Source organism: Myotis lucifugus, unplaced genomic scaffold (assembly GCF_000147115.1).
Source record: "Myotis lucifugus unplaced genomic scaffold, Myoluc2.0 scaffold_231, whole genome shotgun sequence".
In the NCBI taxonomy this organism is placed as follows: domain Eukaryota; kingdom Metazoa; phylum Chordata; class Mammalia; order Chiroptera; family Vespertilionidae; genus Myotis; species Myotis lucifugus.
In genome coordinates, this window is record NW_005871279.1 from 1,782,701 (window position 1) to 1,800,178 (window position 17,478).

At 42.6% G+C, this 17,478-nt stretch overlaps 1 protein-coding gene and 1 pseudogene across 1 annotated transcript in view; one reads left to right on the forward strand and one right to left on the reverse strand.

Annotated features, from left to right (window-relative positions):
- Nucleotides 1-17,478, reverse strand: part of TMEM45A (transmembrane protein 45A) — a 96,108-nt gene that overhangs the window by 27,120 nt on the left and 51,510 nt on the right. The window lies entirely within an intron of this gene.
- On the forward strand, nt 15,230-16,661 carry LOC106698784 (annotated as a pseudogene).

Sequence of the window (17,478 nt, forward strand, 5' to 3'; positions counted from 1 at the left end):
GTAGCTATCTTTATCAAATGAAGAAGTTCATCTATTTCTAGTTGCTGCTTTTTGAGTTCTTTTTAATTTCTTTCAAACAAAACCTAGGAAGGTAGTTTAGAGCCAGATAATAGAGGACTTAACTGCCAAGTTAAGAAGTTTAAACTTTATTCTATGGACAATAAGAAGCAACTGAATGTTTTGAGCAAAGAAGAGATACAACAGAGATATGTATCAGAACCCTTAAAACCATTCCATAATACAAAAATCTAGTTTCTATTTAAAGATGTCCAGAAAAGGGAACTCCTCCGACCTCTTTAGTAACCCATCTGGTGACATACAGACATCACTCTGTTAGCTTCATAGCAAACCTGAATTCCTTGGAGGTCCCAGGGAAGACGCAGAATATTCATCATTCTTGATGAACTGTTTCCTTAGAGACATGACTCCCAAACTCAGTCCCCACTCTCTGCCCAGAGGAGAAAGCTGTGTAATTGTGGTCCAGGTTTGGGGCACAGGCACCCAGTGGCCCATACTAGCTTACTACGCAATGTATGGCCAAAATGCAGTGAACGCACCTGAATCAACAGTGTTGACACATTCATTTACATCACACCTTCTAACAGGGGAGTGCTGTTGTCAGGAGCTCTATTTACAATGGCATCTGGATAAATCCTTGTCCTAGCTACAGAGAACTTCTGTAGCCCAGTTCTCATGGCCTTGGCTGACTCACCTCTCTTTACCCACTTTCTTGCATACTGCTCCTCCCCCTTCCTTTTCTCCCTCCTGCCTGCCACAACCCATTCTCAGTAGGCAGTAGAGAAGCATCAGGATTCTAAGCAAATTGCTTCCAAGAGCACGAGGACTAACTTGGGAAAGAAAGACACTGCTGGATCAAATTCCAAATTTAGGCTTGGCTTGGATATCTGTGTGTGGAAGGGGTGGTAGACAGAAGATAATTGATAGAAGCCCAGAGAGTCAAGAATAAGGAGAAAAGAAATGATTTGCCAACTAGAGCTAATAAATCTCTGATTTCTGAAACTCATAGACTTACAAACTACATAAGCATCCAGTTCCCCAACCCGTCAGCTTCATATTGCCTATGGGTGGATGTCTTTTCCCCAGCAGGCTACTTGGTGAAATTCATTCTAATCTGATTTTCCTCTGAAAACCTATTCTGGTTCTCTACTTCCTCCTTCCCTCCTGCCACCAACACACATCAATTTTATTTTATTTGAGTCCTTTTCCCTTGGGGAAGGCTCAGGGGTGGGGCCAGGTTTAGGGCCTCCATGTTTTGTTTTGTTTTTCACTGTATCCATCTAACATACATCCAGCCTTGGCAACCACCCAAAATAACTCATCATTGAACTCTCACCCTGTGTCAGAGGGAACAGTGTGAAATGTCAGAGAAAGGAAGTCATTTTTTACCTGAGGACAGCTGTGATTCCCTGAGAAAAGCCTTTGACAAGTTTCTGGCTTGTTGAGAGGAAATTCAGTTTTCTTTGGAATAAGTGCCTCTAAGATTACTCAGAGATATGTATGGGAATGACAGCAAGTGCTCTTGGCTGCCTGTTGTATCATTCATTCCCTCATTTCTCTAACTATTTATCCATGTTTTCAACAAATATTTATGAAATAATCATGATGTGCCAGGTACAGTTCTGTCCATTAGGGACATGAGATCAAGTTAGAATCCTCATTTTAACCAGAGCCCAGGTGATTCATATGCACATTAAAGTTTGAGAAACACTGGTCAAGGGCAGAATTTCTCAAGCACTATTGACATCTCAGGCCCAAGAATTCTTTGTTACGTGGGGCTATCTGTGCCAAGAAGTTTAGCAACATCTCTGGCCTCCACATACTAGATTCTGGCAGCACTTTCCTCCAGTTGTAATGATCAAAAATATCTACAGATATTAATAAACGTCCCAAGGAGAAAAATCACATTTCCTTCCCCAGTTAGGAAGTGCTGCTTTTGTGAATGCAAAGGAAAACCACAATGAAATACCACCTCACACCTGTTTGAATGGCTGTCATCAACAAGAAAAGAAATAACAAGTGCTGGAGAGGTGAAGAAAAAGGAACCCTCATACATTGCTGGTGGGAATGTAAATTGGTGCAGCCACTATGAAAAACAGTATGGAGGTTCCTCAGAAAACTAAGAATAGAGTTACCATATGACCCAGCAACCTACCTGAAAATTTTGAAAACATTTATTCAAAATATATGTATCCCTATGTTCATTGCAGCATTATTCACAGTGGTCAAAGTGCCTTTCAATAGATGATTGGATAAAGATATGGTACATATACACAATGGAATATTACTCAGCCATAAAGAAAAGACGAAATACTGGCATTTACAACACATGGATGGGTCTTGAAAATATCATCCTAAGTGAAATAACTCAGATGGAAAATGTCAAGAACATATGATGCTAGGCATATGTGGGATATAAAACTGAAAGCAACAAATTAACAGACAAACAAATAAAAACTCATAGACATAGACAACAGTATGGTGGTTACCAGAGGGAAAGGGGGGTGGGAAGCGGTAAAAGAGAGTAAAGGGGGTCAAATATATGGTGAAGAAGGAGACCTGACTTTGGATAGTAAACACACAATGACAGACGATGCATTATAGAATGATACACTTGAAATCTATATAATCATATTTTAATTTCTTGTTATTAAAATATAACATGCATATCAAAAACTTTAATAAATTAAATATTACAAGAAAACCAAAATTACTTTTTGAGATCTCTCCCAGTTACCAATACTTCTCACCAAATTAAGCACTATCCTGATTTTAATTTCTATATATTAGTTTTACCCAGTTTTAAACTTAATATATATTTTATAGTAATTTTTATATGTGTTTTATATATTCCATATAACTGTTTGTGAGAATACATCCTGTTGCCTGTAGTTTATTCATTTTTATTGCTATACAGCATTCAAATCTATGAAACCCATATAACTTTATTAAGCAATTAGTGGCCAGGTGGACAAATTCATGCACATTGAAGGAAAATTAATTAGAAGAAATATTTTAATATCACCATTCGCCCTTTCTCTATAATAGAAATGTCAACCAAATTCACAATTGACAATGACAAATTGAAACACATGTGTGTGACTGGCACCAGTGAGAGCTTTATGTGTATCATGCATGTGCGAGTCAACTTAGCCTTTCATAGATATAGAACTAGAGGCCTGGTACACAAAATTTGTGCACAGAGGAGGGGTGTCCCTCAGCAGGCCTGCACCCTCTCCAATCTGGGACCCTTTGGGGAATGTCCGACTGCCTGTGGGATCGGGCCTAAACTGACAGTTGGACATCCCTCTCACAATCCGGGACTGCTGGCTCACAGCCACTTGCCTGCCTGCCTGCCTGATTGCCCCTAACTGCTTCTGACTGCCAGCCTGATCAAACCCTAACCACTCGCCTGCTGGCCTGATTGACGCCTAACTGCTCCCCTGCCAGCCTGATCTCCCCCAACTGCCCTCCCTGCTGGCCTGGTTGCCCCCAACTGCCCTCCCCTGCCGGCCCGGTCACCCCCAACTGCCCTCCCCTGCCGGCCCGGTCACCCCCAACTGCCCTCCCTGCCAGCCTGGTCGCCCCTAACTACCATCCCCTGCAGGCCTGGTCCCACCTAACTGCCCTCCTTCCCCTGCAGGCCCGGTTGCCCCCAACTGCCGTCCCCTGCCGACCTGGTCACCCCCAACTGCCCTCCCCTGCTGGCCTTATTGCCCACAACTGCTCTTCCCTGCCGGCCATCTTGTGGTGGCGATCTTGTGACCACATGGGGGTGGCCATCTTGTGCAAGGGTGTGATGGTCAATTTGCATATTAGCTCTTTATTATATAGGATGTTACCCCAATAAATTTAATAATTGTTTTAAAAGTACTAGTTAGAAGGCCCTTTGTCAAATCCCCTTAACATAAAAAGAATTTTTTCTTTTCTCTTGGGAAAAAAAGAAATGTAACAAATTTAGCTGTTAACTATTGTATCAAAGTAAGCCCATCCAAGATTATGTGAACCTTTTTCAGAAAGATAATGTACACACTATTGCAACTAATAGAACAAACAAAACATCATTTGGGAAAATGATGTTTGCAAAATTCCCATGACCTTCTACATAAACATCTTTCAAGTTTGCCATTTCATATTACTACTAAGGACAAAGAAGGGCAGGGCATTAAATATGAAATACATGAAGTCAAGGACTTGCCACTGGATGTCATCACTGCCAAATACATTTGTCCTAGGTGCAATCGTATAAAGGTCTACATCTCCCCATTTTGAAACAGATGACCAACGAAGGCATAATAATCTGTGTCCATCACACACTGAAAGTGATGACAAGATGACATGTTCCAATCTAGCTTATGAAAAAATAAATCACATAAGCAGAGGCTGAAACAGTATGGTGATAGCTGAGCACTGTGCAATTTTGACTGGAGTAGAGGAGGAATCGTCAGCAGAAAAATTCTTTTGTCTCTCAGACTCTTGGTGTTGGGACATTTATGTCTCACTGTTTAGTGTAGTTACTTTTTAAATCCCAATCTAAGAAATAATGATTCCCGATTTTGGACAGTACCTATGACAAGTAAAGAAACAACATAATTTCAGCTATTGATAAACTAACCCAAGATTTCAGGCTCAGCTTGGGGGAGTGGGGAAAGTGGTTCACTTTTGAAGCGCTGAGCCAGGCTGAGCTGAGCTGAGCTGAGCTGAGCCAGAGGATCAAGCTGTGGCAGGGATTGCCTCTGTGAAGTGGATGAGGCCACCAGCCCAGTGCTGCCCTCGAATGCATTGGTTGTATTGATTCCATTTCAGAGAAGAGGCAGCTGAGCTTGAGACATTTCATGTTTTGCCTGAATGTCCAGAGTCAGTAAGTGGTAGAAGGGAGAAGAGGAACCCAAATGTCTGGGGTACTGGTGGACAGCGTTCCTTCCACAGCAAACACCCCTGCATTAGTGTCCTGTTGCTGCTCTAACAAATTACCACAAAAGTACAACACACGTTTAATAACATACAGTTCTGAAGGTCAGAAGTCTGACATGGATCTCCCTGGAGTAAAATCCAAGTGTTAGCAGGGCCACGCACCCTCTAGACTCTAGCAGGGGTAAGGAACCATTTTTCTGCCAAGGGCCATTTGGATATTTATATCATTCGTGGGCCATACAAAGTTATCAACTTAAAAATTAGCCTGCTTTAAAAAAATTATTTACAATGCTATTTGAATGATTTGTAAAAGCTGTGAATCTTGTTTTGTATCTGTGTATTAAACTTAATTTGCCAAAAAATAAAAATTTTAAAATGCCATTAAAAAAATTAGCCTGCTATATTTGGTCAAACATTTAATTAACTCACCCCTAATGCCTTGGCAGGGCCAGACCAAATGATTTCTCGGGCCTTATACAGCCCACAGGCCAGATATTCCCCACCCCTGCTAGAGGCCCTAGGAGAGAATTCATTTCCTTGCTTTTCCCAACTTCTAGAGACTTTTCACATTCCTGGCTCCTGGCTCCTTCTTCCATCCTCAATGTCAGCAGCACAGTATCTTCAAATCTCTCTCTGATGACCCAAGACCCATGTAATTGCATTAGGCAACTCAGATGACCCATAGTACTCTTCCCATCCCAAAATCCTTCACTTAATCAAATTTCCAAAATCCCTTTTACCATGTGCAGGAAACCAGAATACCTCACACTAAAATATGCCTCTTTGATATAAAAATTATTTTGAGCTGAAGGCAATTAAGAAGCAGCAAATGCAGGGAAAGCTCTCTCTACTCCCCTCCCCTTTCTGCCTAAAGGCAGGTTATAAATCCTTCTTTCACAGAAAATAGATTCTTGGCTCAAAGATGGCACCAGAGGAATCTGCAAACAAACTTTACTTCATTAGTTGCTTCCATATGTCTACCTTCTCACAGTTTGCCTCCTAAAACTGCTTTTCCTTTCCTGTCATTTCCTTACAAATTTTTTGTTCTTTGCTAAAGATGCTGTATAAACTGGAATTTTAAGCCACCACCTGGAGTTACTTTTCACTCAGGTTTTTTCCCCCTGTGATATGCACTGCATGCATTAATAAACTGTTTTTTTCACAGTGTGGAGGTTCCTCAAAAAATTAAAAATAAAACAGCCTTATGACCCAGTGATTCCACTTCTGGGTATATATCCAAAGAAACCCAAAACACCAATTTGAAAGGATATATGCACCCCCATGTCTATTGCAGCATTATATACAACTAGAGGCCCAGCACACGAAATTCATGCATGGGAGGAGGGTATCTCTCAGCCCAGCCTGCATGCTCTTCAATCTGGGACCCCTCAAGGAATGTCCAACTGCCCGTTTAGGCCCAATCCCACCGCTCACCTGTCTGCCAACCAGATCACCCCCTAACCACTCCACTGCCAGCCTGATCGACAACTAACTGCTCTGCTGCTGGCCTGGTTGCCCCCAACTGCCCTCCCCTGCAGTCCTGGTTTTCCCCAACTGCCCTCTCCTGTAGGCCTGATTGCCCCCAAATGCCCTTCCCTGCAGGCCTGGGTGCCCCCCAACTGTCCTCCCCTGCAGGCCTGGTCACCCCCAACTGCCCTCTCCTGCAGGCCTGGTTCCCCCCTAACTTCCCTTCTCTGCTGGCCTGATCGCCCACAACTGGCCCTCCCCTGCAGGCCATCTTGTGTCCACATGGGGCAGCCATCTTGTGTGTTGGAATGATGGTCAATTTGCATCTGACCTCTCTACTATATATTAGAGAGCTCGCGCATCAAATGTTGTGCACTCGCTGGGGGGGGGGGGGGGGGCCCTCATGAAGATGCTGAAGAACTCGCAATCTGGAACCTCGATGCGGTGCATGGACACCTGGTGGTTAAGGTGCTCCCTGGGGGGTTGGGCCCTAAGAAGGCAATCAGACATCCCTCTGGCAGCCCGGCAGCCCTCAGGGGATGTCCATTTGCCAGCGGGAGCAGGCCTAAGCTGCAGTCAGACATCCTTAGCGCTGCTGAGGAGGCAGGAGAGGCTCCCACCACCACCGCTGTACTGGCAGCCATCAGCCTGGCTTGTGGCTGAGCAGAGCTCCCCCATGTGGGAGAGACTGACCACCAGAGGGCAGCTCATGCATTGAGCATCTGCCCCCTGGTGGTCAGTGTGTGTCATCGTGACCAGTCATTTCCAGTCTTTCTGCTGTTAGGATCAGTTTGCATATTACCCTTTTACTATATAGGATAGAGGTCTGGTGCACGGGTGGGGGCCGGCTGGTTTGCCCTGAAGGATGTCCCGGATCAGGGTGGGGGGTCCCGCTTGGGTGCCTGGCCAACCTGGGTGAGGGGCTGATGGCTATTTGCAGCTGGTCACACCCCCTTCAGGGTGGGGGTTCCTGGCCAGCCTGGATGAGGGGCTGATGGCTGTTTTCAGACTGCCTGCACCCCCTTTAGGGTGGGGGTCCCCACTGGGGTGCCTGGCCAGCCTGGGTGAGGAGCTGAGGGCCGTTTTCAGGCTGGCCGGGACTGAAGCTCCCAGCCTCTCCTTTTCTTATTTTTTTTTTATTCTGGGATTTATTTACCTTCTATAATTGAAACTCTGTTGCCTTCACTGGCGATTCCAACTCTGAGGCCGTGGCAGGCTGAAAGCAGGTATCTGGGGTTTGTTTAGCTTCTATAATTGAAACATTGTTGCTTTGGGGCTCAGAGCCTGCCGCGGCAGGCAGGGAACCTTGGCTTCCTCCATCACTGGAGCAAGCAAGCCTCCTGTTCGCTTCAGCTGCCTGGCTGCTGGCCGCCATCTTGGTTGGCAGTTAATTTGCATATCGCCCTGATTAGCCAATGGGAAGCGTAGTGGAGGCACGGTTAATTACTCTTTTTTATCTTTTATTAGATAGGAAGAGGATAGTCAAGATGTGGAAGCAACCCAAGTGCTCATCAATAGACTAGTGGATAAAAAAAGCTGTGGCATGTTAAAAAACAATAAAATCTTACCATTTGTGACAGCATGGATAGATCTACAGGGTATTACGCTAAGTGAAGTAAGTCAGACAAAGACAAATACTACATGATGTAACTTATACGTGGAATCTAGAGAACAAAATAAACAAACAAAACAGACTTCTAGATACAGAGAACAGACTGATGGATACCAGGGGAGGCGTGTTGGGAGTGGGGTGAAAAAAGTGGTGGGAATAAGAAGTACTAATTGTTAGTTACAGAATAGTCATGGGGATGTGAGGTAAAGAATAGGGAATATAGTCAACAATATAATAACTCTGTATGGAACCAGGAGGGTATTACCTCAGGAACACTTTGTAACCTTTATGAATGTCTATCTGCTGAACTATACACCTGAAACTAATGCAGAAAAGTGTTAACTACAAACTGTAATCAAAAAATAAAATAATATTTTTAAACTGCGATGCATACATGGAGAGAGTCTCCTTATGTGTGCTGACATATAAATATTCATTTTTTACTGAACTGAAATTAATGCATTAAATTTTTCTTTCATCATCAATTGTCTCTCATTACACAGTTATGTTGACTGCTTTTTTGAATTATAAAAGCACTACATGTAAATAAATTAAGAATCCTATCTAATAAAGAGGGAATATGCTAATTGACCCTCACATCATCGCAAAGATGGCAGTGCCCACAGCCAATAAGAAGGGAATATGCTAATTGACTGCCACACCCTCAAAGATGGTGGCACCCACAGCCACAAGATGGCCGGCAGGGGAGGGTAATTGTGGGCAATCAGGCCAGCAGGGGAGGGCAGTTGGGGGGGGGGCCCAAGCCTGCAGGGGATGGCAGTTAGAAGCAACCAGGCTGGCAGGGGAGGGCAGTTAGGGGCAACTGGACCAGTAGAGAAGGGCAGTTGGGGGCGATCAGGCCAGCAGGGGAGCACTTAGGTGTTGATCAGGCTGGCAGGGGAGTAGTTAGGGGGTGATCAGCCTGGCAGGCAGAATCGGTTACCGCAATCAGGCAGGCAGGCAGGCGAGTAGTTGGGAACTAGCAGTCTCAGATTGTGGGATCGGGCTTAAACTGGAAGTCGGACATTCCCCGTGGGGTCCCAGATTGGAGAGGGTGTAGGCTGGGCTGAGGGACACCCCCCCGCCCCCCCAGTGCACAAATTTCATGCACCGGGCCTCTAGTAAATATATAAGAACACACAAAAGTAAAAGACCTCTCTTCAAATAAATAAATAAATGGATGGATAGATGATGATAGATAGATAGATGATTGATAGATGATAGATAGATAAATGATGATAGATAGATAGATAGATAGATAGATAGATAGATAGATAGATACTGTTTTTCTCTTGTTAATCTGTCTTTTTGTTAAAGAGTCCTGGCTAAAAATCTAAGATGGGTCAAGTTTCACCTCCCCTGTTTCTGCAAACCAGCTGGGATGCCCCACCAGCTCCAAAGCTGGCAGATGGAATTCTGGGGAAACTGACAAAATGCCAGTGAGTGTTAGGTAAGAATTCTTACCCAAGTCAGCAATCTGGGATCTCTGTTTGCAGTGCCCAGCCAAGAAAGGAAGGTAAACTTTTTTCTTATCGCTCCCTTTCCAAATTTCCTTTCCAAATGTTTTTCTAAAAAAAATTTGTGAAACTTCGTTCTTTAAAATTGTGACTCTGTGGATTTGATTTGGGGCTACATATAGCCTCTCAGAAATAGTCTTCATTTTCCTTGTCTCTGTCTTAGTGCATTTGACCTAAGGAAGCCGTAAAATGTCAGCTCTCCTTTATTTGTTTCATCTGTGCTGAGAGGATTTCCAGTATAACTCATCCGGTAACACAGCAGCAGGTCGGTGCTCTCAGGCATCTCTGTGGGAGGCCAGAGCTGTCTTCCCACCTGTAACTGTGAAGGTCTTTACCGCCTTAGAGTATCTTTGGGAGAAACTTTGGCTCTTGAGGGGACTGCATCTTTCGCTCTTTGGGAAACACCTCTTGTGTCCATGATTAAGCCATAAAGGCTTATTTTATTGGGTTTAAGCCATAAGAAGGCTTATCCATTAAAATGGATATACCTTTAAAGATTTGAACTCTTGTGTCTAAAAGGATTTTTTAAGAGAGCTCTTATTCTACACAAATGTCCTACTGGTACATAAAAATTAGCTTTAACAAGGTCCCAAGAACATACATCAAGGCTGTTTAATTGTTTCTTATGCTATAACCAGACCCCATCAGCTCCAGGCTTCTCATATTTCAGGCCCCCTTCACAAATATATATATTTTTTCATTGAACTGTCTTACACTTAGGAAAAGAATATCTCAAATAGTAATTGCTTTAAATGTATAATAATAGACAAACATGTCCCTGAATTTCTTCTTTAAAAAAGATCACTTACACGCTTCCTCCCAGAGACAGCGTCAGAGGAATCTATAAGCAAAACTTACTCCTTTAGTTCCCTCCCATGTAATTACCTTCCCCCGGTGTGCTGCTCTTGAAACCCTAAAACTGCTTTCCTACAAAGTGACTGTTCTTTGGTTTCTGGAGATTAGGATATGGGCATCTTTGGGGGACCCTTATTCAGCCTACCATTCCTCCTTAGGAATGCTAGTCAGAAAGAGGACCTCTGACAATTATAAAAATACAAACTTTTAAAAATCACCAACAGGCCCTAGCCAGTTTTGCTCAGTGGTTAAAGTGTCGGCCTGGGAACTGAAGGGTCCAGGTTCGATTCCAGTCAAGGACACATGCCTGGTTGCGGGCTCCATTCCCAGAAGGTGGCGTACAGGCAGGAGGCAGGCAATCAGTGATTCTCTCTCATCACTGGTGTTTCTATCTCTCTCTCTCTCTCCCTCTCCCTTCCTCTCTGAAATCAACAAAAATATATATTTTTTAAAAGCACCAACAGCCCTGGCCAGTTTGGCTCAGTGGATAGAGCGTCGGCCCTGGGACTGACAGATCACAGATTCAATTCCGGTCAAGGGCATGTACCTCGCTTGCTGGCTCATTCCCCAGCCCCAGTCAGGGCGTGAGGGGGAAGCAACCAATTGATGTGTCTCTATCACATCGATGTTTTTCTCTCTTTCTCTGTCTCTCCCCCTCCCTTTCACTCTCTCTAAAAATCAATGGAAAATATCCTAGATGAGGATTAACAACAACAACAAAATAGTAGTATTAAAAAATATCACCAACAGGCAGAGGGGAAGAAGAGGGCAGGAACAGAAGTCGCCTTCCACAGACTCTCAGGTCCCAAGCCACTGAGGGAGACTCAAGAGCATAGCGTTGTCTACTTCTCAATCCGGGCTGCACCATAGCATCCCTTGAAGAGCTCATAAAAAAGCAATCAATGCCAGAACCCCATTCCTAGAGATTCTGCTTCCATTAGTCTGGGTAAGCCCAGGTATCAACATTTTAAAATTCCCCCTCCGGGAATAAGAGCCCTGAGTCTGGAATCAGATTATTTGCATACAAAGGCAAGCTCCACCACTGTGGGCTTGACCTGAGGAACATTATTTAATGTTGCCTCAGTTTCTCCTTCTATAAAATGAGAGTGATGATATTTATAGAACTACCTTATTAAGCTGAGGATAAGCTGACATAATATAAGTTCCTGCCACTTAATAGACCCTGCATAAATGTTACAAGTTGTTTTTGCTCTAAATGCCTCAAAGCTCTCAGGAAGGGTGACTTATTCCAAGTCAGGCGGGAACTCAAAGTGATTTCTGTGTATCTAGGATGTGAAGGATGGGATCAGTAGGCAACTAAGCACAATCTCTTGTGCCCTGCCGGTTGTGATGGGCTCCAGCAGTGTCCACCCCAATGTGCCAAGGGAAGGGCATCATTAGGAGCACAGTTAGGGCTGCTTTTTATATACTCCTCATGCTGGATGGAGTACATAAAAAAATTAGACGAGTGAGTAAAAATAAATTGAAAGGCTGAATCTGGGGGCAGAAAAAAATGTGGCAGGCTATTAAATGGGAGGGATGCTAAGAGCCATCAAATAGTGCCAACACATTTTACATGTACCAATTAATTTAATCCTCATAGTTATTATCCTCATTTCAAGAAGTAATGATGAAGAAGTGCATTTCATAAAGATTATAACAGGTGGGAGGGAAAATGGCAGCTGAATAGGCAGATGTGTCTCGAGCCTTATCCCAGAGCAGATAGAAGGAGCATCTAAATCGAATAACATCCACCTGGAATTGGCGAAGTAGACACAGCTGGTGAGACAATTCGCAGCCAGGAAGGGCAGAGGACGCCTACAGAATGGTAGGATCGGGGATCTGGGCAGGAGAGAGTCACAAGACCATCGAGCAGAGAGGATCAGAAGGAAGCTACATGGCACCAAGTCCATGTCCCTTGAGGACAGGTGTAATATCCACAGGGCTTCTGGCAGCAGGGAAGTATTGATCTAAGTCCACAGCCATGAGAGGCTGAGCCAAGAAAGGCAGCCAGAAGAGCTGCCCAAGCCATGCAGTGCCCGGTGGGGAGTGGTGGGGATAGGGGGGCAGGGGAGAGGGTAGAAACTAGCAGTCATGTGGTTGTTTTGCCTCTGTTTTGTCTGTTCATAGAACCTTTCAAATACAAACACTCACCCGTGGCTGCAGTGCAGGTGGAGGTGCAGACTTGTGGAGTCTGGGGAGAGGCTGTTGAGAAGAGTGGGTCAGGGAGAGGTGACCAGTAATCTAGTACTGAGACATTCCTGACCCTCCAGACCTAAGCAGTGATTTTTCTCCTGAAGAGCCAGCCCTCCCAGCAGCCTCAAGACAGCAAATACAGCCACACCCAGACTACACCCTGAGCTGTATAAAAGACACAAAAATTCTAAGTCAGCGGTTCTCAACCTGTGGGTCGCGACCCCTTTGGCGGTCGAATGACCCTTTCACAGGGGTCGCCTAAGACCATCGGAAAACACATATATAATTACATATTGTTTTTGTGATTAATCACTATGCTTTAATTATGTTCAATTTGTAACAATGAAAATACATCCTGCATATCAGATATTTATATTACGATTCATAACAGTAGCAAAATTACAGTTATGAAGTAGCAACGAAAATAATTTTATGGTTGGGGGTCACCACAACATGAGGAAGTGTATTAAAAGGTTTCAGCATTAAGAAGGTTGAGAACCACTACTTTAAATAGTCCCAAAGAGCCCTCAGGGACTGGGTTGAAGAGAGGCCGTTCAGTACCAGAAAGTGATATAGCACCCTCACCACCTATAGCCCTGTCAGAAACAGACACTTGAGAGATTAAGATTGACAGCAGGCAGACAGACAAAATGGGCAAATTGGTCCCTCCTACTTGCAGCCAAGGCTGTGGAGATAGACACAAACAGAGGACTAGTGGATTGCTTGGAATTTCAACATGGTGCTGACTACCTAACAGAAAAGTAGGAAGTGGCAGACAGAACAGAAGAGTGGGGTCTTAACCCAGCCCCCATGGGGCATTAAAACCAAGCTGAAATGAATGACACTTCACTTTTTTATTTTATTATTATTTTATATTTTATCTTTCACTTAAATTTTTGTGTTTTTTATTTTATATTTTTTTCATATTTTTTCTTCATTCTATTTTTATTTTGTTATTGTTATTTTATTTTATCTTATTTTTTCTTTTTTTCCCCACGCTTTTCTTCCTCACTTTTCCCTCTTTCATCCTTGTTTTCTCTTCTCTTGTTCCTGCTATAGTTTCTCTTTCCTTTCTTTTTACCCCTTGTTAAAATTGATCTTCTTTATCTGCTTTATTGATGTGTTATTATTACTATAGTCTTGGTTGGCTTACTCATATATCTAATTTCCTCTCCCATGCTCCAAGTCCACGCACCCTTCTCCTTTCTCTTTCTTTGCTAGTCAATTTTTTTATGCTTGTGTTTCCTCTCCTCTCTTGCTCTCTTCTTCTCCTAATTGTTTAATTAGTCTGACTCACTAAACGAAAGCTTACCTGCTCTCTTCTCTATTCTCCTTTTTCAAAAATGGATGAATACATGAACAGATAAATTTAAAAATATTTTTTTGGGTTTTTTTCTTATTCTTTATTTATTTTTTAATTTTGTAAATTTTTTTCTCTTCTTATCCACTCATTCTCTTCCTACCTCGTCTATACTGAATCAAGGACCTCCCCCTATTCATTCAACTCCTTAACCTTACTTTCTGTATATAAGCTCTGCCTCTACAGGTTCTGCCCCTCCCCCTTTTTTCTGAGTGTTTATTGTTTGCATTTTTTAAAAATATATTTTATTAATTTTTTTACAGAGAGAAAGGGAGAGGGATAGAGAGTTAGAAACATCGATGAGAAAGAAACATCGATCAGCTGCCTCCTGCACACCCCCTACTGGGGATGTGCCTGCAACCAAGGTACATGCCCTTGACTGGAATCAAACCTGGTATCCTTCAGTCCGCAGGCTGACACTCTATCCACTGAGCCAAACTGGTCAGGGCTATTTGCATTTTTTGGTTTATCAGTTTGTTTTGTGGTGTTTTCTCCACATATATGTTTTTTCTTCCTTTTTCTAATTTTTCTGTTCTCTCTTATCTTTTTTCCTTTCTCAATATCATTTTTGCTCTTTTCTCTCTCTCCCAAGTCTCTTTTCAGTGGTGGTCACTTATATTGGGGTTATCGGTGTCGTGAGTACATTCATGTTTTGTTCCCTTTGTGTTGTGCCTTGCCGAGTTGTATTTTGGGCTGTTCAGTGAAAATGGTAGAGAGAGAGAGAGCTACATAACCAGACACCGGAGAGGAGACTTCATCCACAAACTGGACAATAACACTCAAGACCCAACTACACCCAGAGAACCCAAATATCCCAAATAGGGGGCATCCCAAAATACCCATCCCAGAAGACCAGAGATATTGCACCAGTGGATCCCACAAAACATCTACTATCAAAGACAAATTCAAAAAATCTGGGTGGCATAGCAGTTTGATCTAATACATAGAAACAATCACAAAGGAACAGCAAAAATGAGGAGACAAAGAAACAACCCCTATTCGAAAGAAAAGGAGGAATCAACAGAAAAGGAAATAAACAAAATGGAGGCAAGCAATTTGTCAGAGAAATAATTCAGAGCAACGGTTATAAGGACACTGAAAAGGGTGGAGGACAAATTCAACAACATGTGTAAGAATCAAGAGGAAATGAAGAATGACATAGCTGCAATAAAGAACACAGTGGAGGGGTCCGAGCGGCTTGGGAGCAGCAGCCAGGCAGCCCAGGTTTGCCAAGCCACTAGGCACCCCACTGCCCTCAGGCACCCAGCATGTGCCTGACCTGCCACCACAATACCCAAGAGGAAGGTCAGCTCTGTGGAGGGGGTGGCCAAGGAGGAGCCCAAGAGGAGGTCAGCCAGGTTGTCAGCCAAACCTGCTCCTGCAAAGTGGAAACGAGCCCAAAAAGGCGGCAGGAAAGGATAAATGTGCAGACAAAAAAGTGCAAATGAAAGGAAAAAGGGAGCAAAGGGAAAGCAGGCTGAAGTGGCTGACCAGGAACCTAAAGAAGATCTACCTGTGAAAACAGAGAAACTAAAAACGAGGAGAGTCCAACCTCAGATGAAGCAGGAGGAAAAGAAGCCAAGTCTGAACAATGTCATATTCCATGTCTTATCAGTGGTCCCTGTCTCCCTTCTTGTACAATCCAGAGGAATCTTTTTATCAACTATTTTATAAATGCAAGTTTTTTAGTAGCTCTAGAAACATTTTTTAAAAGGAGGGAATTCCACCTTATCCCATTTTTTTTAAGTGTAAGTGCTTTTTTTAAGAGGTGAAATCATTTGCTGGTTGTTTGTTTTTTGGTACAACCAGAAAATAGTGGGATATTGAATATGGGGGACTTTGATTGTCTTGGGTTTCAGCTTCATATTCCATAGATGGGGGTAGTGTTTATATCCTATAATACAAAGCATACTAAATGGCAATTTGGAGTCAGTTGTGCATTTGCTATGTCTTGAGTATTTTAAATTACTTCTATTCACATGTTTTTGGTAGAATTATTTCCTAAAGAAAACTACTCCTTGATCTTGGCTCTTCCTGTCAGAATTTTGTGCATCGGTAACATCTTTGATGTGGTAGTCCAGTTTTCCTAGTAACTTTGTCAATGTGCTGTGAAAGATTGAAAATTTGATTGTGTAGTACACATGATATTAAATTGTGAATCAGTGGGACTTTGATGTAACAGCATATCAACATTTGGAGATAATGGTACTTGATACTCTATTAAGTAAAGTTAGCCTCTAAATTTTAAGCTGGAAAGTCACTGGAATAACTGTTTAGAAAAGAATCACAACTACATGACTTTACATTTTTTGTTACATATGTTAAGAATTGTGTACAAATGAAATGTCTGCATAAATTTTTTTAGGAAAAAAAAAAGAACACAGTAGAAAGTTTCAACAATAGACTAAGAGAAGCTGAGGGCTGCACCAGCAAGTTAAAAGACAAAGTAGAAAAACCACCCAAGCACAGCAACAACTGGCAAGAAAACTTAAAAAAGCAGGAGGAGAGCCAAGAGAGCTTTGGGACAACATAAAACAAAACAACATCTGCATAATAGGAGTGCTAGAAGAAGAAGAAGTGAAGCAAGGAATAGGAAACCTGTTTGAAGAAATAATGATAGAAAACTTCCCTGATGTTGAGAAGAAAAAAATCTAGACAAGCCCAAGACGCACACAGAGTCCAAAAGAAGATGAACCCAAAAAGACAGACACCAAGACACATCATAATTAAATTGGCAAACATCAACAACAAAGTAAGAATCTTAAAAGCTGCGAGAGAGAGAAATTTACCTACAAGGGATCTCCCATTAGACTATTAACTGATTTCTCAACAGAAATACATCAGGCCAGAAGGGAATACAATTAAACATACAAAGTCATGCAAAGCAAGGGATAGAATCCAAGAATACTATCCCCAGCAAAGCTACCATTCAAAATTGAAGGTGAAATCAGGAGATTCACAGACATAAAAGAGTTAAGGAAGTTTATTAACACCAAGCCAGCAATGCAAGGAATGCTGGAGGGACTGCTGTAAAAAGGAGAAATAGAAAGGGAAGAAGGAACACAGGCATAAAGAATAAAAATAGCAACAAACAAGTACCTATCAATAATAACCTTAAACATAAATGGATTAAATGTTCTAATCAAAAGACATAGGGTAGCTGAATGGATAAGAAAACATGACCCATATATTTGCTGTTTACAAGAGACCCACCTCAGAACAAAGGACTCACACAGACTGATAGTGAAGGAATGGAAAATTTTTTCAGGCAAATGGAAATGGAAAAAAAGCTGGGGTAGCAATACTTATACTTGACAATATAGACCTCAATGTGAAGGCCATAACAAGAGATGAGAAAGGCCACTTCATAATACTAAAGGGAGCAATTCAACAAGAGGATATAACTCTAGTAAACATATATGCACCCAAAACAGGAGCACCCAAATACATAAAAAAACTTCTGGAAGATATCAAGGGAGAGATCAGCAGCAATACAATCATAGTAGAGGACTTTAATACCCCATTGACACCACTAGATA